The 24,430-nt window shown below is 40.0% G+C and overlaps 1 protein-coding gene across 3 annotated transcripts in view; it reads left to right on the plus strand.

Moving 5' to 3' along the window:
* Positions 1–24,430, plus strand: part of EPS8 (EGFR pathway substrate 8, signaling adaptor) — a 209,188-nt gene that overhangs the window by 81,623 nt on the left and 103,135 nt on the right. Inside the window, exon 1 of one of the 3 annotated variants that reach the window (XM_014583770.2) lies at positions 4,646–4,730. The exons of 1 other annotated variant lie outside the window; for it this stretch is intronic. The gene's annotated coding sequence lies outside the window, so the exon portion shown is untranslated. Of the gene's footprint in view, positions 1–4,645; positions 4,731–24,430 lie in introns of those variants that run through there. One more of the 3 variants, XM_006167332.3, reaches the window with a different exon arrangement.

The following is a 24,430-nucleotide window of genomic DNA, read 5'->3' on the forward strand; positions in this document are numbered from 1 at the left end:
GATTTGATTTTCTGCATGATCTAATCTGCTTTGGATATTTTTTTATGGGGGGGGGAGAGGTTTTTGCTATAGGGCGTGTGCGCTTGCCAGACAGACAGAGAGAGACAGAGAGACAGAAAGCAGGAAATCACCCCCCAGGGGGGATGGCCACGCCGCAATCCCTTCTCCTCCATTCTCCTCTCGGGATCTTGGGCACGCACGCACACGTGCCCGGCGTGAGTTTAAACCACCGGGTCCGGGACTCGAACCGCGGTCGACTACGTGGGAGTCCAGCGACATAGCCATTACGCTAACTGCTGGTCCCTGCTTTGGATATTTTTAAGGAAGGCTTTGATTTCCTGTATTACAGCCTTTATCTTTAACAGTTTGATTCTTTCTTATGGTGTGCATTTCCTCTTTCAGATTGTGCAGGAACTCCCTCACCTCCTGGAGCTCATCTCTCTTCTGGACCTTCTGGAGTTTGTTGTCTCTCTTCTCTTGCCTCTCTGTTAGCTTTGTCACTATGACTATTTTAAATTCTTTATCTGACATTTCCATGAGATCCCTTGTATTCTCTGGCTCTTTGGCAAGGTCTAGGGGGCAGGAATGTGAAGTCTGGGCAGAGGGTCTTCAGTAGTCCTGATCCTCCTTTTTTTTTGTTTTAAGAGAGATGTTTGCCGTAGGGTGCATGTGCCTGCAGGAGAGGCAGAGAGACAGAAAACGAGAAAACACCCCCACCCTCAAGGGGAATAGCCATGCCACAATCCCTTCTCCTCTCAGGATCTTGGCCACACACGCAAAGATGCCTGGAGTTGTTTTAAGCAGCTGGGTTCAGGACTTGAACCGTAGTCAGCCACGCGGGAGTTCAATGATGTAACTATTACACTATCTGCTGGTCCCTTCTTTCTTTCTTAATTAGCTACAGGGTGTGTGTGCTTGCCAGAGAAAGAATGAGAAAGCACCCCGCAGGGGGATGACCATGCCGCAGTCCCTTCTCCTCGTAGGGTTTTGGCCACACATGCACTTGTGTCCAGTATGTTTTTCAGACCACAGGGTCTGTGTCTCAAACTGCACAGTCAGCCATGTGGGAAACAGCCGACTTAACCACCATGTCTCTGCCTCGCCCACCTTTTTCTTTCTAAATGAACCAGAAGCACTCATGACTTTTACAAGCTGAGGTAATCCTATTTTTTATTATTTTTATTTTTAGGGGAAAGAACAGGTTTTGAGGACTTTATAAGTTTTAAAATGCTGTTTTACAAGGAATATTCTGTCAGTCCCTTAGACATGCATTCACCAAGCCAAACACACAGAATGCCAGTAGCATCTGAGTCAGGTGCGACGAAGGTTTAAGTGAAATCTTAGTAATGGCAATATTGACACTTCATACCATAAGCATTCGTTTTTCCTGCCTCTCAGAAATTCTTTATACCTATTGTGTTCTAGCAGTCTGTATTTAAATGGGAATTTTTCAGCAGAAATGGAGAGTTCTATAAAAACTGTTTATTTTTTTTTTTTACTAATTCCTGAGGTGCATTTACAAATGTCCTCACTGTGAACAGTATTTTTTCATCATTTATTATTAGGATTTCTTACTGTTTGATAATTTCATTTTATTAAAAGTTTATCATCTACTTGTATATAGTGAAACTGCTAACACTGAAGTCAATTTTCTCCTTTTAAATTTGATTTAAGAAACTATTCGAGATCTGAATAAACGCCTTACCAGTGAGTCTCTGTCTCATTTTACAGGTGAAGAAGTGGGGGCTGGGAAAGGTTCAGTTTCGTAGGCAGGCATACAGAGCTGCTAAGTGCCAGACTAGTGTGTAAACACAAGCTTTTGGTTTGCTAGTCAGAGAACTTTAGTTATAGCACATGAATGGAAATAAGAAATCACTTTCTTCTTTGGTTTTCAGTATTTTTAAAAGCTGCTGGCTTTTTTTTTTTTTTTTAAAGAATTATTTTATGGGACTAGCAGGCGGCATGGTGGCTAAAGTTGCTGGATTCACACATGGCCAACTATGGTTCGAGTCCTGCACCTGGAGGCTTGCTTTCTTGCTTTCTCTCTCTCTCTCTGGTCAAATTAAATAAATAATAATAACAAATGGAATTGAGTAAATAAATAATTATTTTAAAGAAAGAATTATTTAACTTTCTTTCTTTCTTTCTTTCTTTCTTTCTTTCTTTCTTTCTTTCTTTCTTTCTTTTTATTTAATTTGACCAGAGAGAGACAGAGTGAGAGAGAGAGGGAAGGGAAGAAAGCAAGCTGCCAGGTTCAGGACTTGAACTACAGTTGGCCATGTGGGAATCCAGTGCTCTCAACCATTGTGCCACATGCTGGCTTCAAAAGCTGTTGGCTTTAAAAAAATTTTTTTTAAACTGTCTACAGTATTCATTTATATATCAAGATAAACTATTTGTTAGCCCATGGTATTCATGTTTCATCATTCAGGAACATGGAAGTCAAACCAGTGTCATTCTTTGCATTTCCAAAATCACTTTGTACTATGAAAGATATCAGCCTTCTTCATCTCAAAATCTTTTATGGAATCATAATTTCTGTAGAGATTTTCATATTTTTTTCCTTGGTTTAGCCATAGCAGACTTATAGACAGCTGTAACACTCAGAAATACAGCCAATGCTCCAACAATATGAAATCGCAGACACCTAGCCAGGGCACACATCTGAGATTTTGTCAAAGCACTGGGAGCTAGGGTAGTTACCATCCCTCAATAACATCCTTCCTGACTGATGAACTGAAAGTTGTTGGCTTTTTATTGAAATTCATCATAAGAGCATGTGTTAATCGAACTGTACAGTGATTCTTAGATTGAGAAAGACATTTAAAATCCATAATCAAGGGGCCAGCAGGTAGCGTGGTGGTTAAGATGCTGGACTCCCACATGGCCAACCATGGTTTGAGTCCTGGACCTGGTAGCTAGAAAATCATGGTGGGCATGTGTGCTCTAAATCCTGAGAGGAAAATGGAGGAGACAGGGATTATGAGGTGGTTGTTTCCCCTGGTGAGTGATTTCTCACTTCCCCTCTCACTGTCTCTATCCCTCTGTGTCTCTGGCAAGTGGATGCATCCTAAGGAAAAAATCTCTTAGAAAAAAAGAATTGCCAAGAGTAAGCAGTTGTAGGGATGAGTGGTCAGGAGCTTGAGAGATGGTAGAGAACAGAAGTTAGTATGGAATGAGTTCTGCCAGACAGTTTAATTCTAGTATTGAGAGTGGTTTTCTAAAAAGGCTTTAAAATCCTAAGTATGGTCATGCTATTCCCTTCTAAAGTTACCTGATTAAAACTCTGGGTACTGTATGTGGAGAAATGAGCAAGTTTTTGGTGAATACATTCCATTTTGTTTTTGTAAAGCCTATTGATTTTTTAAAAAAGCTTTCTATCCTTCATAGTCTCTTTTGTCTTACTCCATTTCTTTAGTTATTCAAATATGCCTTTTTGAGGGATTTTCATATTGAAAAATTAGTTGAATACTAATTTGTCTGTTTGGTGTTTCTGTTAATGTTCAATCATGATAAATAATTTTCTCACATATTTTGTAATTTCTAAATTGCAAGCTCACCTTGAGTGGGGATTTTTTGTTTGTTTATATTTCGTTTTAATTTTTCTACCGAGATAATCCTGTTGGCCTTGTTATTACTTTAAAATGGCTTTCTGTTTATTTCTTCCAGATACTCCAGGAGTATCACTGGGTCCAGGACCTATTTCTTAATTAGGGATTCTTAATTTCTTATTTTGGAGATTCTCATATACATAAAATCCAGACTTCAAAACTGTTTCGTCACAAGCGTCAGCTTATAATTTCTGGTGGTAGCATTTTTTCCTGCTCTTTCAACCCAGAGTCTCAGAGACAAGCTTCTTTGAAGTCATACTAGGACAATAGGACAATGAGTGAATCACACCCCTCTGCACACACTTTTTGCCTTTTTTTAAGTCTTTTTGTTTGTTTGTTTGTTTGTTTTGTTTTGCCATAGGACATGTGCAGCTGCCTAAGAGAGACAGGAGACATCACTCTCCAGGGTTGCGGGGATGGGGATGGCTATGCCTCAGTTCCCTCTCCTCCATTCTCCTCTCGAAATTTTGGCCATGCACACCCACATGTCCATTGTGATTTTAAAGCTTCCAGGGCTGGGACTCGAACCATGGTCAGCCATGAGGGTGTCCAGTGCCCCAACCATTATGCTACCTGTTGGTTGTCCCTTCCCCTTTTTAACTGATTTTAGCCCTTGTAATGGCTCTGGTTTTATAAAGACCTCAGTACTGACTTACTTCTTGTGCCCAAGACCTCTTTTTTGTCACCGTATGCATGTAATTCTCCTAATTTACTTCTTAGTCACTATTCCTTAGATTCTACCTCTTTAAAATGAGAGTAATGGTGTCTAACCATATAATTCAGAGTACATAGTAAGTTTACAATCAATGCTCGCCATTATTATTTGCACTATTTACAACTTTTTTTTTTTTAAACCACCTTAGGCAAGAGTTGGAAGCCTAGTAGTAGCTGTTTACTTACTTAATAAGAAGAGGAAGTCTTAGTTAACGCCCTAGAGAAGCTAAGAGAGAAACTGTATTCAGTGTAGTACAATGCCAAAAGTGAAGCCTAGAGCCCCACCCTTTCTGTCTTTCTGTGGATGCCAAAGGTCACCTGGCACAGAGGTGAGCTGAGAGGAATGTCTTCTCAGTGTGGCCTGAAGGGTAGCTCAGAGGAGTTTTGCCTGGATTGCGTGGGTAGGTAAGTCTGAGTTTATGCTTGTTTTCTTTGCTAAGGAGGGCTCTCAAAGGCGTACTTACTATAGAGGGTATCTGCAGACCTAGAAAATGTAGTCTCAAGTAAGCCCTCAGTCCAAGTAAGCCCTTTGACAAGTTTTTAAATTCCCATTTGGTATTTCAGTTAAATTGGAACCTGGTGAAACTGATGTTCCTCCGTCTCCACAGGTTTCTACCTTGTATCTCCTGTCCTCTTGCCTGCAGAGAGGAGGATTTAAAATATTTCCCTCCTTTAGGTCATGGTATTTAGGAAATAATTCCCCCTCCCCTCATATTATAGCTAAGGTAAGGTCTGTAGACTATTAGTGGATAGGAATAGAGATTCATCAAGTTTTCTTAAAACTGCTTTGAAAGTAATCACATAGGCAAAATTCAGTGATTATCCTATAAATGTTAACTGCTTTGGATTATTTATACAATGTTAGTTGCAGGATGAAAATTTGCTTATTAATCAGGTTTTTAGCCTTCACAGGTTGTTGCTGGCATTGAGTCCACAGATGTAACACTGCCAAATTTCTGTGTAAACATTTTCCTTGGGACCTAAATTGTAGTTGAATATGTGTATTTAAAGTTGCTTTTTTTAAAAAAACACATGTATATTAATGGAACTTGTAAATGTTTAAATAGTCAATTAATGGAAGTTTAAAAAAACCCAACTTTCAAAAAATCCAGTTGTACAATTATGATGTTTTAAACATCAAATTTCAGCAGTAACCAACATAATTCTTAATATCTAGAAATCCATATCTGTTTTTCATTTCTATGGTTCTTATTGATTTGTTACTTTTAATTTCATTCAAAAGGAACCTTTATGTTATTGTTCCAATACTAGTAAGTGAGTACTAAGTTAAGATTTCTACTGTTTAAAAACAGGAGTCAGTAACATACTACAAAATACGTGATAGGGAACAAGAGTGCCCAACTAGCTGGTTAAGAAAGTATTTTGGTGCTGGGAAATGTAATGCTTCTTTTGGCATAGGGAACATTCTTGAATGTGTTGATTTCCTTATATTGTCTTATTTCTTAAGATCTCTTGTACTATATAAGAAGCATTATCAATATGTACAAAGGTTAACTTGCCATATGCATATTGCTTGTAACTTTTTGGTAGCAGAAAGAGCTGAGGTTCCTTGAAATACTCATGCCCTAATTTATTCTGGTCTGCTGTAAAGCTTTGGTAAGCTTTACTGGTGAGATTCCAAGGCCCATGTCAGTCTGATACAGGGTGTGCATCTCCATGTATGCTCTGGGAATGGTATGTAAAATATTTTGTACTTTGACCCACCTCACCCCACCTGTAGGAACGGTGTGGCCTTGCGTGCCTTCTACATGGGGTGTTTGTAAAGAGGTTTCTGTTTTTAGCAGCTCGACTTAGAAATGGTTTCTTCAGTGTCACTTAAGTAAATTGTATATAAGAGGAAATGACCATGGAGAAGGTAAGCTTAGTCTCATGTAAATAATTCTGAAGTAAATTGTATGGAGAAGTGTCTCCTTTTTTGGTTTACTTTTCAGTCATATTGGTATGTCATTAATTCATCAAGGCAGGTATGAAGTTTAGTTAAGGAAGTGTGGTGTTTTAGGGTGACAGAAAATCAGCTTATTATGTTTGAGACTTCTAATAAATAAAGCTTAGACTGCACAGAAATCTTGTGCAGAGGATATAATGAAGTAGGTCGTGGGCTGGTGGCGCAGTGGTAAAATGTGACACTGGGAGGCTGATCTGCATGGCAAGGTCCGTGTCCGGGGTCTTCCCTGAGTACACTGGGTGCACCTGCCCAGGTCTAGGGCTGGCTGTACCTGGGGGAGGATTGTGGCATCCATTCTTTCTCTGTCACCCTTATTAATTTACTGAAAGAAAGAAATAATCTTAAACAAAAAAGTAGATTATCATATAGTCTTCTAATTTAACTAAATACTGAGTTATTTATTGTTTTCTTTTGATTTTATAGTTTAGCTTCGTGTGTTTTCATATGTTTAATTTGACTTAAAAATTGACCTTTGAGCTGCACAAAGGAATTGTGCATCTAATTTTGGTTACAATTCGTAGCATTTTTATATTGAATCTTGTATACAGACTATATTAACTAGATGTGGGAATTCAATTAGAAGAAACTTGTGGTAATTTTAATTCTTAATATATAAAAATAAATATTTAGACAGTTCGTACAACAGTGTCTTCCTGTACCTGGTGACAGAAGAGCTGAGCTGAGTAAATGTGAGTTTCTTAAACTTGCTTTAGATTGTATATTAACGTCTGTCCCAGAAGACTTTGGCTTTGTGGAACATTAGTGTACATTTTCTTATTAAAAAATACTTCATGTCAGAAATTTAGATAGAATTCAGAATAACATTATTTAACTTTGCTAATTGTGTGTTTCTAATTCTAATCATTTAAAACTGTGGTAACAACTCTGACATATCATTCATTTTAGTTTCCATTGTACTTTGTGTCTTCCTTTAGTGTTTATAAAACATTTTCCCTTGTCGTGCAGGTAACTTTTCTTTACTTCATTATTTCAAATAAGTTGCCCTACCAAATGACATGGCTAGTATCCAGTAAGTAGAGCCATGAATATCAATCTTGGACACAAAGCCTGGGATTGTGTCTGGGGAAGGCCCTCCTGCTGCTCTGGCCTGGCGTTCCAAAGACTCTGAATGAATTCTCTTCACTTAGAGTCTTGATTCTGAAAGCCAATTAGGTTCCCATTTGCCCATTCATAAGTTATCCTACATTCTTCTGGTTAAAAGTTATCTGTGGATTTTTCATTTCCCATCATATAAAATTCAATGTTCTGCCTATGTAATTTACCAGTTTTAGCTTTGCATCTAATTTCATGGCATAAGATTCTTTTTTTTTTTTTTTTTTTTTTGAGAGGTTTTGCTATAAGGTGCGTGCACTCACCAGAAAGAAAGAAAGTGAGAAATCACCCCCCAAGGGGGATGGCTGGCCACCCCGCAGTCCCTTCTCCTCTATTCTCCTCTTGGGATCTTGGGTATGCAAGCACACATGCCCAGCGTATGTCCAGGGCTTTAAGCCACAGGGTCCAGGACTTGAACCGCAGCTGACTGCATGGGAGTCCAGTGACATAGCCATTACGGCAGCTGCTGGTCCCATGGCATAAGGTTCTTATTCTTCATTTTTACACTCCCTATTTCCTACCTCTGTTTCTTTGCTCATGCTGCTATTACAAAATCTCTTCTTCATCTCCAAGATCGACCTTATCTGTAAGGTCCACTGACCACCACCATTCAGTTGCTCTTGGTCTCCTCTTCCAAGACTGAAAGTCATCTCTTCTGTACTTTCTGAATCTTATGGTGCTTCATGTTATTTCTTGTGTTACAGTTATTTTTACATGTATTATATCTTTTATTCCTGTTATAGATTTGACTAAGTTTAAACGGTTAACTGAGTTTTAAAATTTAAGTTTTTGCCTCTTACCTTGATGGGTGGGAGGTGGTTTTGTCTCATTTCTCCTGTGTTGCCATGTATTGGATAAAGAGTAACATGACAGTTGTTACTGCATTAGAAAAACAAAAACTCAGGTTTTCTTACTGTGAGCACACGATAAAGGTCACTTCTACAGTCACAAAATGTGTGTGGATTTCTCCCAACCAGCAAGCAGGCGAGCCCTTCTGCAGACACCAGCTGGGTCTTCTCTAATCACATTCAGTTTTGACATCTTTTTTTTGGAAATGTTTTTGACATAGGATGCATGTGCTCGCCAGAGACAGAGAGACAGAAAATGAGAAATCACTCCCCGGGGGGATGGCCACGCCACAATCCCTTCTCCTCCATTCTCCTCTTGGGATCTTGGGCACGCACACACACACACCCAGCGTGAGTTTTAAGCCACCAGACCTGGAACTCAATCCATGGTCGACTACATGGTAGTCCAGCACCATAACCATTATGCTAACTGCTGGTCCCAATTTTGACATCTTATCCCTGGAGGTAGCATCATCTCTCAACTGGCCAAGGGCTTAGTTCTGTAAGACTGCATCCATGTAAGACGCTAGTCTCAAGTCTGGGCCTCTGGAAATTATGACCTACCACTCACAAGTTGGGGTTCCTGGGACCTGCAGGTAGTGTGTGGTTAAGGGTGCTGGACTCCCACATAGCTGACCACAGTTTGAGTCCTGGACTTGGTGGCTTGCGCGCTCTCTCTCTCTGATCAAATTAAAGTTAAGTAAAAAAGTTAAAAAAAAATCTTTTAAAAAAACGTTAGGGTTCTCACTAATCCCTCTCTAAGCTTAGTTAATTTGCTAGAATGGTTCACAGAGCTCAGGGAAACACATTTATGGGTTTAAAGTAAAGGATATTTAAAAGGTAACAAGCAGCCAGTTAAAGAGATAGCCAGGCAGGACCAGCAGTTAGCATAATGGCTATGTCGCTGGACTCCCATGTAGTCGACCGTGGATTGAGTCCCGGATCCGGTGGCTTAAACTCAAGCCGGGCGCATGTGCGTGCATGCCCAAGATCCCGAGAGGAGAATGGAGGATAAGGGACTGCAATGTGGTCAACCCCCTGGGGGGGGTTATTTCTCACTTTTTGTCTCTCTGTCTGTCTGGTGAGCGCACGCGCCCTATGGCAAAAACTTCTCCCAAAAAAAAAAAAAAAAAAAGAGAGAGGGAGATAGCCAGGCAAGGTCTAGCAGGGTCCAGAGTGCACGATCTCTGCTCTCACACATTTGGAGTGCTCCTGGCATGAGAATGAATCTCGTTCAACTTCCTGTAAGCCCCCATGTGTTTAGCTGTTCAGAAACTCTCCAAACCTCATCTTTTTAGGTTTTTTTATAGATACATCGTTATTTGGCATGATTAAAGCATAAACTACCATGTGGAAAGGTAACTAGAATCCCTTTCTCCCTCTCTTTCTTCTTTTTTTTTGGGGTGTGTGTGTGAGATTTTTGCTGTAGGGCTCATGTGCTCACTGGAGAGACAGAGAAACAGAAAGTGAGAAATCACCCCCCAGAAGGGATGACCATGCCTCAATTGCTTCTCCTCCATTCTCCTTTTGGGATTTTGGGCACACATGCACACATGCCTGATGTTTCAACCTGCTGGATATGGGACTTGAACTGCAATATGCTATGTGGGAGTACAGCAGTGTAGCCATTATGCCATCTGCTGGTACCCCCTTCCTTTTCTTCTTTCAGGAGGGTTTCTCTGTGTCCTGACCCTGCTGCCTCCGTCTCCCAGCTGTGACTACAAGCATGCACCATCATGCTCAAATCTTTTCTAGACACGGTCTCACCTTGGTGTCCAGGCCGTCTTTAAGTTCATAATTCTCCTGCCTCTGCCTTCTGAGTTGCTGGGAATTACAAATAGGTGCCACAGTGCCTGGCCTTTAGATTGGACCAGAAATCAAACCTGGCCCTTTAATGTCATCTCAGCCTGCCCTGCAGAGCACAGCGTCTTAGCAGCGTATGCTACTGTCGAGTCTGGGCCTTAATTTCTTCTTCTTTTTTTTTTTTTTTAAATTGTTTATTTCATTAGTGATAATGAGAGAGAGAGAAAGAGAGAGAGGGAAAAAGAGAAAGAGACCCTCACAGGACCTCATGCCATGATTTCTCCCTCCAGCCTTCCCAGCCAGCCAGGATCATGGGCGTATGTGTGTGTGGAGTGTACAACTTGAAGGGAATTGAACCCACAGTCTTTCATATGCTTCTAGCTTCACTTGAGCGATGTGTTACTGCTGTGCCACTGAGCTGACCCTGGGCCTTTGTCCCTTTATAGCCAGTTCTAAGGCCTGCCTTAAGGCACTTCAGGAACCAAGGAGAAAAGGCACAGTCGTTTTAAACTGGGAACTGTGGACAGAAATTAAAATACATAAATATCGAAATAGTAGAGTCACTGACTTCCACAGTTTGGTCCTCTGATGGAATGGACGTTTGAGGACAGAGGAGCAGCTGGAGATCTAAACATGTGTGGTTCAGCCATCCGAACCCGAGCTGTCCCCAGTAGAGAACCCCGCGAGGAGACAAAGCAGCACTTAAGAAATGCTTTACATCATGTTAAATTGTGGCTCAGTACTGGCAGGGAAGGACCAGCTCTTTCTCGCTGAAGCCTTTGGGTGGACAGAAAGTTAGAGTGACCCAGGCTTAGTAGATAGTGACTACAGTTCTGACTCAGGATGATTTGCACGGGCTTGGGAATACATGTAGTCAGCTCTGCTGTCATGCTAAGTTGTTCCTCAATGATTGACATTAGGGAATGATTTGAGCATAATGTACATTTCACGTTTGCCTCTGCCTGATTTCATTTGAGAAGTAGGTAAACCCAGAAAATTTCACTCAGCTGACCCAAGCCAAACGGGAGTACACAGACACACAGGCACACGCCTCGCTATCCTCAGCTGTCCCACGTCACTGTGTGGGAGCTCCCCTCTGCCATGCTCTATCACTTTCCCTCCATCTGCAGGTAACTCTCTCATTTTTTTAAATGACAGCACGTGGGTGAGGTGTGGTGGGGAGAAGGGAGGAGATGAGGGGGGAGGCATTTTTGACAGGCTCTCATGATCCTCCTCCTGCCCCAGCCTCCCAGTTGGTGAGACCATAGGCTTGTGCCACCTGGCCCAGCCTTTGTAGGGTGAGCTCAGAACCGAACTCAGCCCATCCATCCACAGTGGGCCTTCCCGCCTACCCTTCAGGTGCCATGTTTCCCAGTAACTCATAAGCTGCAGCCCTTTGACACCAAATTCCACAGCAAACTCCAGGTTTTTTCCATGGTAAGGTGATTATGAGTATAGTTTTAATTTTTTATTTGTAGCCATCTCACCTGTGTAAGATTATACTGTGGTCTTTATTAGGTTCTAATTTTTCCTTTTTTGTGTTTCACTGACAGAATTTATGAGTGTTGTGCTTCTAACATTATTTTTCCCCTAAGACCTTTATTTTTAGTTAAGTGATTTTGGGACACGATACAACAAAGCACAATGCCAAGAAACTTGGGGACTTACTGCTCCCAAAAACAAGTAAAAACTGAGATGGAAACACACGAGGCTGTGGCACACAGGAATAGAAACTATATCTGATATTTAAGTAATAATCAAGGTCAATATTTTTTTAAGCCTGTGCATTGGACACTACGATAAGTGCTTGACATGGACTATGCTGTGCAGCCCTGTTAAAACCCTGTAAACCAGAGATTACTACTGTATTTTATGGATGAGGAAAGGGCGGCTTATAGAGCATCTTAGTGGTTTTTTTTGTTGTTGTTGTTTTGTTTTGTTTGTTTTTTTGAGAGATAGGGTATCTTAGTTTGTTATTGTGTTGCTCACAGAAATACCTGAGACTGAGTGGTTTACAAAGAATAGAGCTGTATTTCACTCATGGTTCAATGGGTGGAAAGTCCAAAGGCACGAGGCTGGTGCCAGGCCTGCTCTGACATGGCGTATGGAAGCAGAGATGGTGGCAGGCATATGTAGAAAGTCTGTGATCACTCTCATTTCCTATCCTTATAAATTCACCAGGACTCAGTCATGAGGGGTCCTGCCCTAACCACCCAAGTGCTAGACTGACTCCTTCCTTCCTTCCTTCTTTCCTTCCTTCCTTCCTTCCTTCCTTCCTTCCTTCCTTCCTTGCTCCCTCCCTCCTTCCTCCCTCCCTCCCTTTCTCTTTCTTTCTTTCTTTCTTTCTTTCTTTCGTTCGTTCGTTCTTTCTTTCTTTTGAGAGGTTTTTGCTATAGGGCATGTGTGCTCGCTGGAGAGACAGAGAGAGACCGTCAGAAAGTGAGGAATCACCCCTCCCTCCCCAGGGAGGGATGGCCATGCCACAATCCCTTTTCTTACTTTCTCCTCTTGGGATCTTGGGCATGCATGTATGGACACCCAGCATGAATTTTAATCCAACAGGTCCAGGACTCAAACACAGTCGACCAGGTGGGAGTCTAGCGACGTTATTATTATACCATCTCCTGGTCCCTCCACCTTTCAAGACAATAGTTGTATCAAGCATTTACCCTCTTAATCCTGTTATAATGGCTTAACACATGGATTTGGGAAGGATATTCAAACTCTAGCAGAAGGGTTAATTAGCTTGACCAAGGTCAAGAACTCATAGATGTAGATGGCAGAGCTAGTTCTTGAATTAAGTCTGATTTCTGTGCCTTGCATCTTAGTGGTCTCTTAGAGTAATTTGTGAATTAAAAACAAACACTTCCACATGTCCTATTTTATCTTCATGTAGTACCGTCTCTGACTCCTGTGAAAGACAGGAATCAAAGGTGCTCAGTCAAGAACACACGGCTTATCAGAAAACAATCATGACAGACTTCAATTCTGGGCACCATCAGGGTTTTTCCTGGGTCTTATACATAAAAAAGGGAGAAAAATGAGAGAATTAAGGATTAAAGAGATAGGCTGAACCACGCAAAAAGGGAAAAAATAATGGTGTGAAGTGCTAGGGAGAAAAAGAATGTGTATTTACAACATCTCAGAACCAAAGGAAAGAGCTTAATGGAGCATGAGTAGGAGTGGACATCTCTAACGCTGTGGTTCAAAATACCTAATCCAGTTTTCATAACGGAACTAAAACCAACTAGTTCAACCTAAGATTACGGTAAGAGAAATCTGAGGCCATAAGATAAATTGGTTATGCTTTAATACTGACTAGTATTGGATTCAAAGTCAGAGTGGAAGAGCAAAGTGACTCCAGAGGAAGCCCTGGAGAGGCTTTATTTGTACTTCATTTTGGCATGTGATGTGTCTTTAAAAAAAAAAAAAAATTCCATTATTTTTTTCATGAGAGAGAAAAGCATCCTTAACAGGTGTGATCCCCTGAGCCTTCCTAACCAGGCAGGATCATGGACATGTGCCTGGGAGTTTACAGGGTGACAGGGGAACCCAACCCAGGATCTTCCTCATGGACATGTGCCTGGGTGTGTACAGGGTGACTAGGGAACCAACCAGGCAGGATCATGGACATGTGCCGGGGTATGTACAGGGTGACAGGGGAACCCAATCCAGGATCTTCCTCATGGACATGTGCCAGGGTGTGTACAGGGTGACAGGGGAACCCAACCCAGGATCTTCCTCATGGACATGTGCCTGGGTGTGTACAGGGTGACTAGGGAACCAACCAGGCAGGATCATGGACATGTGCCGGGGTGTGTACAGGGTGACTGGGGAACCCAACCCAGGATCTTCCTCATGGATCCACCATTGCCTGAGCAGCACTTTACTGCTGTGCCAACCAGCCGGTCCTGGAGTGTCTTTTTTTTTCAAGTAGTGAGTTAATTACTTCACAGGGACTCGCATATGAGCAGATATTTAATTAGTGTTTGTTAAACGGAAAATATGGTAAATACTAAGGACAATAGTTCTTCACTTGGATATTAAGATGAGGTCATTAATAAAGGTGAAATTGATGAGCAGTTATGAATTAAAGGAGAGAGTTAGCAATTTATACCCACTGGGCAATTTTCTTTCCACAGCCAAAAAAAAAAAAAAAAAAGAAAGAAAGAAATCAGTAGGCTTTTAAAAACAAAAATGAAGAATAGTGATACATGGTCTACAAAACTTAAAATATTTATAATCTGTCCTTTTCCAAAAAGTTTGTCAACTCTAGACTTGAAGTATATCCTAGGAAGCAAAAAAAGGTTAGACTTATTCCCTTTTGAAAATCAGATTAAGTACTGGGGCCAGCAGTTAGTGTAGTGGCTGGACTTCCATGTAGTTGACTGCGGTTCGAGTCCCAGACCTGGTGGCTTAAACTCACGCTGGGCGCATGTGCGTGCATGCCCAAGATCCTGAGAGGAGAATGGAGGAGAAGGGATTGTGGTGTGGCCATCCCCCCCGGGGGGGGTGATTTCTCGCTTTCTGTCTCTATGTCTCTCTGTCTATCTGGCGTGTGCACACACCCTATAGCAAAAACCTCTCAAAAAAAATCAGATTTAATATTAATGTAATATTTCACAGGGGAAAATTTTTTTCAAAAATATTTATTTTTTTACCCTAAAGTAGCAAGGGTTCATTATTTACTTGGTGTGATATTTAGCTATTGGCTTTGTGTCCTTTTCTCATACTCTTTGATAGATATTATAACTACTCTCCAAATGAGGAAAGTAGGCTCCCAGAGGCTAATGAAGCCTAAAGTTTCACATTTAACAAGTAAAAAAAAAAAAAAAAAATCAGAAATTAGCTTATGTAGCTTGTTCGAGATAAGAAAATGGTGAGGAAAATTTGTAAGAGTATAGACTGTTCAAAACCCTGACTTAAGTATATCTAAGTAGATATTTGTAGTAATGTCAGTGTCCAAAATATAAAAACAATATAAGTTGTACCCACAAAGAGCAGGGTAAGTTTTGTCTGTCTCTCTCCAGTGAGCGCATGCATGCACCTTGTAGGAAACTTAAAAAAAAGAAAAGTAGTGTAAATTAGAGAGTTGTATGATTTATTATAAGAAGTGTATACATGAAGGAATATCTTCAGATAAACTGTGTAAAGAGTGAGAAAGAAAATAAAAAGGACAGAAAAGTCCCATATTAGAAATTTAAGATAATATTCATCTAAAAGAAAGGTGAGACCTAAGGTGTTTTCAGTATAAAGTGCAAAATAGCCAAGTGTGTTCCAGTCCAATAGAAAGTATTGTCAGATAGTTTATTTTATTTTATTTGAAGAGGTTTTTGCTATAGGGCGTGTAAGCTCGCCAGACAGACAGAGAGACAGAAAGCGAGAAATCACCCCCCAGGGGGGATGGCCACGCCGCAATCCCTTCTCCTCCATTCTCCTCTCGGGATCTTGGGCACACATGCACACACGCCCGGCGTGAGTTTTAAACCACTGGGTCTGGGATGCGAACCGTGGTCGACTACATGGGAGTCCAGCGACATAGCCATTATGCTAACTGCTGGTCCCTGTCAGATAGTTTATTTTTGAAAAGCAGATATTAAACATTGGCCCATATGTCTAATTTTAAAGTTATATGAAGAAAATTGCAGGGTGCTATGAAAGCTTGTGGGAATCTAAGATAAATTGGTGAGTAAGGAAATAACTTCACGAGGAAGAGCCATTTAAGCTCAGACACAGGCGTTAGACAAAGACAAAAAAGATAATTATTCTAAACAGAGCACGATAGGCCTTGAGGAAGGAAAGAGCTTGGTATGTTCAGGGAAATATCAAAGAAGGCCATTGTGGCTTCCAACAGATTAGAAGACAGGAATTCCATCTGTTCTGTTTATCACCGTAAGTCCAGCTTTATAATTACAGGACCTGCTAGCTCATAGTAAACCCTCAGCGAGATTTATTGACTGGTTAAAGCTGGACATTTTATTGGGAAGTCCATGGTGTAATTGTAGGTCCAGGGATTGCCTGCGTTTGGGCTACTTCCCTCCTCGCTGAAGCCAGCCTAATTACAGTAAGCTACTCAGATTGTTGGTAATCCCACAAGGTTACCCCAGGCCACTTGTAGCACAGGTTTCCCAAACCTTTTCTTAACTACTAAGTATCTGACTGGCGCTTGACCTGGAGACAGCCTGCACAGAAAACGCAGGGAAAATGAATTTAAAGGGCTTCAATTACATGTGCTGCTGAGAAGAGAAAGTAAATTTGCATGATTATGGTATCAGGGCTCAACCTGAGAGAGAATGCATATAGCTATTTTAAGAAAAATAACGAGCTGAGGGAGAGTGTTCTGTACTAGAACACATGATCCTGGGTGTTATGGCTGATCAAAGCGCACGTGATAATTAGACACAGAGACTTAGTAAAGAAGTTGAATACTCAAATACTTCCTATCAGTGGAGGTTATTTCTTAAAAATCAAATTTGAATTCTAAATTGAGGTAATTCCATTTTTAGGTTGGATGCATTGAGAAATTTATAAAGTAGTGAAGAGGAAGAGAGTTGCATTTTTCTCAAGCATGACATAACATTGTAGTAGCCATGGGAGGAATGATTTTATAATACAAGGTGTTTATCATAAAATAGAGATGAAATATTAGTTTGTAGAATTTAGAAAAGATAAGGCAGACAGAAAGTAAATAAAGTCAGAGTTACTCATAAATGTTAGTCGTCATCTTTTTTTTTTTTTTTTTTTAGAGATTTTTTTGTTATAGGATAATGTGCATTGCCCTTGCCAGAGAGACAGAAAGTGAGATTTCACCCTCTGGGGGCATGGCCATGCTGCAATCCCTTCTCCTCCAACACTCCTCCCGGGATTTGGGGCAGGCACACACACGTGCCCAGTGTGAGTTTTAGGCTGAACCTCAGTCGACCAAGTAGCAGTCCAGCAGCGAAACCATTATTCCATCCCAATATTAGTCTTCTTTGAGTTTGAAAACTATTTCTTTATATTAAAGTTTCTTTATATTAAAGTTGAGCATAATGATAATCTAGTTTAGCTCAAATTAAATACACACAAACACACGTATGTCCATGTTGTAGAATGAATCAGAATTTCTTTCCTTCTAAAGGCTGAGTAATTCCACTGTGTGTCTATAGCACATTTTGCATATCCATTCATCTGTGGGTGGACAATACATGGATCATATCTACCTTTGACCTATTGTGAATGCTATAAAGAACAGGGTGTACGGATGTCTTTGAGTTTCTTCTTTGTATTCCCTTGGGTATATATCCAGAAGTGGATTTGTGGGATCATATATTATTTCTTTGTTTGATTTTTCTGGAACCTCCACACTGTTTTTCACAGTAGCCATATCATTAAAAGGAGTGTTACAAGTGAACAAGCAAAATAAACAAGAAAACCCTTCTATTCCCTTAGTCTTTGGAATTTTGAAATGAGGTTTTCTAAATTATGATAAATATGGCTTCATTGTTTATCTTATATAAAATTATGTGAGAATATATAAGCTATGCCCTTATGGGTTATAAATTAGTTAAAATATCTGTTTCTCTTTGGAGAGCTATAGAGTTTGAAGGAATTATTGGACTGACGTAGTAAGTCTTGTTTTTACCAAAAAATATCAGAGTGATATACAGGTGGGAAGATTTCCATAGATAGGGATGAAAGAAAACAAAATTAATTTATCTCAAAATTTTTGATTGTTACCTAAAATTAGTTAACTTTGCCTCTTTATCTAGTCTGCCATTCCAAATGCTCCCAGTTATTTTCTTCAACATTGGTAATATGTTACTCCTCTGCTGGCCTGTTCTCCAAATGATTAAGTCTAAATTCTTTCACGTGCTCTACAAGACCCCATCACAATCTGGCATGGAGCTTTTCTCCACATCATCTTCTTCTTTCTTTTTTTTTTTTTTAAGAATTATTTATTTATTTAATTCTATTTGTTGTTGTTATTATTTCAATTTGCAGAAAGAGACAGACAGAGAGAGAGAGGGAAAGTGAGAAAGTAAGCCGCCAGGTCCAGGACTTGAACCATGGTCTGCTATGTGGGAATCCAGAGTCTTTAACCACCATACCACTTGCTGGCCTCACGACATCTTCTTCTATACTCTTAGATTGTAGCCACATTGAATATGTCACTATTCCTTGGAACTCCTCTGACTGCCCGTTGTGGACTGACCGGCACACTCTTGTCTTTCAAGTCCTTGTTCTGTATATTGTCTCCCCTTCTATGAAACCTAGCACAGCTGCCCTAGGCAGACACTTCCATAGTACATTGTTCATACCATAATAACATTTACTAAAATGCGTCATAATGATCCATTTGCATATCTGTCTGTTTTAGAAGAGAAAAACTACGTTTATTATACGCCCACAACACCTTGTAGGTTCTAAATGGCCCCAAAATACTGAATTAACTTCTGTGGTTTTTCTGTAGGTTATTTACTTCTAATGAATAATCATCCTATGTATAAGTTGAAATTTCTATCACAATTTCAGTACTTATTAATATTCTGGATGTTTTTACTGGAAATAGGTAAAAGCATCATACAGGCCATTTATTTTCATTAGCTTGCTACTGCTTCAAATCTTTGCAGGTTTGTTACATTTCTTGGCACACTGACTTCACAGGCATTTTTGTGTTACTCTATAGTCCTCCAATTGTAGACGACAGTGTCTGATAATTCATACTTAGATGTTGATGACAATGAATTTTTACTCCTGAAAGTGTTTCTCCTTTAAATGTGGCTTCTAAGAGTGAAAGTACTTAACTCAAAAGAATGAATGAATTTGCAGTAATAGGATTTCATTCACTATGTCGCTTCGGTAAATTATTTATTTCAAGGAAACAGAGACTCTCTTGGCCCTAAAGTCATCCCAGGCATTTGAGTCTCCGCACCGTGCATCTTTAGCACCTGCTTGGGGTGACGAGTGGGAGTCCTGTTTCTTCTGGCAGGTGCTCTGGGCTTCACCCTTCTGGGATAAATTCAGGCTTCTGCTATAACTCTCTAGTAATCCATAGGACAGAGTGATGGGGCTTGGTTCAGAGAGTTTTAGCCAGCCTCCCTAGCTACCTAAGAATCTCTTCTTCAAATGTTTAGGAGTAGGGACCAGCAGTTAGCGTAATGGCTATGTCGCTGGACTCCCACGTAGTTGACCGGGGTTCGCGTCACGGACCCAGTGGCTTAAAACTCATGCCAGGCATGTGCGTGCGTGCCCAAGATCCCGAGAGGAGAATGGAGGAGAAGGGATTGCGGCGTGGCCATCTCCCCTGGGGTTGATTTCTCGCTTTCTGTCTCTCTCTGGCGAGCGCATGCGCCCTGTAGCAAAAACCTCTCAAAAAAAAAAAAAAATGTTTAGGAGTAGAAATATGCAATCATTTAATATTTAAACTAGTTTTTATATACCAGGGAATGCGTATTAGCTGACTTGCATATAAAAGGATCGTCCTTCTACTGGAAGCAAAATACTGGAAGAGTCAGATGTTTGAATTCTTTCCAGTCTAGATTACTCAAGAGGAAACAAACAGCCAGATTCAGTTTAATTGCTTGTTATTTTGAAGGAGGAAATGTTATGTGTATTTTTCTCCCCGAGGACTGTGTCCAGGACAGTATCATTTGGGTGTTTTTTTGTAGGTCTGTGAGATATTTCCAATGTTTTAGAACTAAAAACAAGTGAGAATGGCGTAAATATAGCTAACAGTGGAATGTTTCAAAGCTTATCCAAATAGTTGTTCGTCTAGATTAAAGATGTAGTATTATTTGTACTCAAGTCCTACTGATACAATGGTAACGTTAGCATTTATAAATGAATATATGAGAAGGACATACCTGAATATAGGCCTGGATTATGTCAATGTGAAATGTTCATTTCATTACTATCTTATCATTGTGTGGTGTGCTTAAGTATTAACAGCATTTTAAAGAGCAAGGAGTAGGGATCAGCGGTTGGCATAATGGCTATGTCACTAGACTCCTATGTAATCAACAGTGGTTCAAGTCCTAGACCCAGTGGCTTAAACTCATGCTGGGCATATATGCATGCATACCCAAGATCCCGAGAAGAGAATGGAGGAGAAGGGATTGTGGCGTGGCCATCCCCCCTGGGGGTGATTTTTCACTTTCTCTCTCTCTCTCTCTCTGTCTTTCTGGTGAGCATGCATGCCCTATAGCAAAAAAACAAACAAACAAACAAAAACCTCTCCAAAAAAAATTTAAAAAAGAGCGAGGAGTCATTCACAGACATAGCATAGAAGAGACATAGACAGAGTTTGGGCTCATACATTGGTCTGTGTTTGAGACATTACATGTACTAACCTTGTGTTACTGAACAAGGTACTTCATTGTTCTCTGCCTCAATTTCCTCATCTTTAAAATAGAGAAAAACATAGTACTTGCCTCTTAGAGGAGTGGTGATTATCAATTGGATTAATGCATGCAAAGAACTTAAAACAATGTTTCCCATATCGAAATACTTATTAAGAATTATTGTGTAAATTGTTATTAAACATTGGCCACACAGTGGGTTCAGAGAGGAGAAAATTACTTAAAAAAAAAAGGTGACTGTTATAAAGCCGAAGATATCAGTTGATTTTGGAGATTAAAGACTTAAAGTTGTTTCTTTATTATTAAAAGATTATAAGTAGGGGTATTTATATCAGTAATCAGTGATGTATTTTTTATAATATTTTTTGGATTACCTCTTTCTGACTGTTTTTAAAGTCTTCCCTCTCATGACCAGATAATACATGTTTATGGAAAGTTATCTACTTTGAAACTGACTGGCTTTGAAAATACGTCTTTGGTCCATTTTGTGTTAGACTTCAATTTCGTCTAATCAGTATTTGAAAGAAATGGTGCTTGTGTGGACTTCCTTCCAAGAAAAACACTGGGTGTTTCAGGAAGTGGTCTTGGTGAGTCAGAGGATAATACTTTTTCCTCTGAGTCAGTTTTGAACCTCCTTGATATAAATAGGCCTACTTTTACCAAAAGTTCTGCTTTTCAGATCAGATGTTAAAATCATCGTTATTAAATGACCACACTAACAACAGTGCCTTCATTGGTGTTTACAGTCACTTAACACTAAGGGTTGCTAAATGAATTCTTTTTAAACTGAAACGTTCAGTTCTGTACTTCTGAATTAGTTTCACTTCTGTATCAATATTGTTTTAAGGTAGGAGTGGGCTCAGGTGATCATGTGAATGTAAAAGGAATCTATTTGGTAATTGTATCAGCTTTGGTTATTAAAATTCTATGATTTTCTGTTAGCACATGTATAAATAACTCTAGAGACAACTTTAGTATCAGAGAATTATTTTGCAAAAGATTGCACTACTTTTCTACAGCAAAGTTGTGTGAGAGATGAGAAACAATAAATTAGAGTGGTTCTGCATAGCCACATTAAAAAATGTTAGAGATGATAACTATTTGCTAAATGACTAGATGTTGTTAATGGTTAGTTAATCAGGGAAGACTGAAAAACACGTGAGGATTGAGGAATTGAGAAATTGCTAGATGGGCGGAGGTAGAAAGTAGTGGAAATGATATTCAGGGTAAAAGCAGATGCCAAAGTGTGCGTCAGCTCAAGATGTGCTCAGAGAGAGGGGTTGATGCACGGGGGTCCGACAGCACAGATTCCTGGAGAAGTTATTTCAGGCAAAATGATGATGGGCCCTGAACGGTAGACTAAGAAATTGTGTGTGTGTGCTGATCAGGAACATGGTTTAATATAATTCTCTCTTTTTTTTGAGTTGTTATTTGGCTGGCCACAACTGACTTTTACTTCTGTGAATTTCATTTAGAACCACTATTTAAAGAAAACTTTTATATTTCTACGTATCTTCATTCTATATTTGTTTAGGAAAGTAAAGGAGTCCGGAAGTAGTCAGGCACAGTGTCGACGTGACCTGTGTGTGCTTCTGCATGCAGTCCCCATCATTGTGTTATTCTTATTTTACAGAAGAGTAAGTAGAGACTCCAAGATGCTGTTGACATGTCCAAGATCACAGAGAGATGATAGGGTCAGGATTTACATGCAGGGCTGCCCGTTTATGAAGATGGGCATCCATGAAGATACTATGTTCTTTTCACTATGGTACATACCAGTAAAGGCATTAGAATATACTCAGCAACTTTTTATTGTTTCCTGTAGCTCAGAAAGAGCAACCCAAAGGTATTTTCCTTCTCAAACAAAGTATTATTTTCTTTCAGGAATAGAAAAATGGTCTTTGGATGCTAGGAAATTGTCTCATGGCAGGCTTGCCTTGCTGTCATTCCCACCCCACTCTGGGCATGGTTTGCCCCTACTTCCTCATAGGGAGCAACTGTAGGGCCATCTTTGATTTCTGAGTGGATTATTGCCTTTTGACTTTTTTTCTTTTTTTGGAGAGGTTTTTGCTATAGGTTGCGTGTGCTTGCCAGAAAGAGAGAGACAGAGAGACAGAAAGCGAGAAATCACCCCTAGGGGGGATGGCCACGCTAGAATCCCTTTTCCTCCATTCTTCTCTTGGGATCCTGGGCATGCATGCACATGCGCCTGGTGTGAATTTAAGCCACTGTGTCTTGGACTCGAACCGCTGTAGACTACATGGTAGTCCAGCAACATAGCCATTACACTAATTGCTGGTCCCGTCTTTTGACTTCTTATAAGACTTATAGTCAAATAGTTTTAGGGATCATTGGTATATGGAGACAATCCATGTACTGGCTCAGCTGCTCTTTAATCATTTATATAAGTAGACAGATAGGGATTTTTGTTTTTGTTTTTATTTTAAATCTAAAGCTTTTGGGCCTTGATTAGTTGGAGTCTTGATTTTCTGACATGGCATATACAGTCATTACAAGAATAGGCTATTTTGTTTTATCTTACTTCCTTGATGGGCAGAGAATTGGCCATGCAGTTCTTGACAAAACTGGCCTTGCCTAAGGTCCAGCAGTGACCGCTGAAATGCAGCAACATTCCTATAAACACTGAATCTCGTATCTCATAAAGCTCAAACGCTTGTCTCCTAGAAAACTTTCCATTTTAACATCCAGGATGGAGCTGCTCAGTTCCTGGGAGAGCAGAAAAATGCATCTTATGCTTCCCAGCTAGCTACTCTGAGAATGCCACTGTGCACCATGTGCTGTTCTCAGGGCTTCTGAGCAGTCGAATTGCAAAACAAACAAATAAAAAGGACAAAATTTCCCATGTCACATTGATCTTTGTAGAAAAACTTGGGAGTTTTTGAGGACAGAGCCTAGCCAATCCTCAGTTATATAACTCCCCTCCCTGTCGGAGGAGACAATATGATACTGAGGAGTTCCCTTTTGCTATGTCCGGCCATGTAGTCTGGATAGGTAGATTCATGAAGCAGAAAGCAGGTGACTGAGCACATGTGCTGGCTTTTGTCACTGATGTCACTGAGCTAATGCTAGACTTTGGAGCTGACAGAACACTTGGAGTTCATCAGTACTACCTGGGACCCCACGAGAGTTCAAATGGTACATCCAAGGGCACAGTGCAAGAAATGATGTTGGCAAAACGAGTAGGATCGACTTCCGTGCTCAGTGTTCTTTCTAATCACAGGAAGAAACTAAATCAAGCTAATGCCCAGGATGTTCACAGAGACAAGTCCAGCAGTGATAGGGAGAGTCTGCAGAATGTTTATGGAAAATGTATATTACGGGAAAAAAAGTACGCATGGATTTTTTAAAAAAAAGTATAGGACTCATATTTGTAATTTTATTCCATTTTTTTTTCATGAACTTTTTGGAGTCCCCACATATTTTCTCACATTTAATAGAGAGAATGGTTGGATCCTGGTAAAATGTATTTTACCATTGAGAGTTGGCAGAATTTGAGAGGTGAAGGGAGTAGTTAGATGAGATATTATCTTTCCACTTTGTGAAAGGACATAGATAGTGTCTTCCCACTCCATTAGGGGAAAATAAAGAAGATGGCCAGTAGTAAGAGAAATGAAGATGGAGAGGCAGGAGGAGGGAGATGTCTGTATGGATGAGGGGGATTTGGAGAGGTGCATTTGGGAGTAGAGTTGATACTGCTTGCTGCTTTCTTTGAGTGGTTCTTGTTAGAAGCTGGGGATATTAATTCCTTTGTTTGTTTATTACTCAGCTAGTTAAAATATTTTCTACCAAGTTATTCTTTCTTTTAGAACATGGTTTCATTCTGTCTCATAAGATGATTTAAAATAAATACCTTCATTTGATTAAATAATAAAATACTCATGGGCATAATTTAACAATGCTTTTTATACAGCTATAGAGATATTTTATTTTACCAATATTAAACAGTTTTTTATATCCTTTAAAAATACATATTTATGGGACCAGCAGATGCTGTAATGGTTGGACTCCCATGTA

This window comes from Tupaia chinensis, unplaced genomic scaffold (genome assembly GCF_000334495.1).
Source record: "Tupaia chinensis unplaced genomic scaffold, TupChi_1.0 Scaffold144702_1, whole genome shotgun sequence".
Lineage (NCBI taxonomy): Eukaryota > Metazoa > Chordata > Mammalia > Scandentia > Tupaiidae > Tupaia > Tupaia belangeri.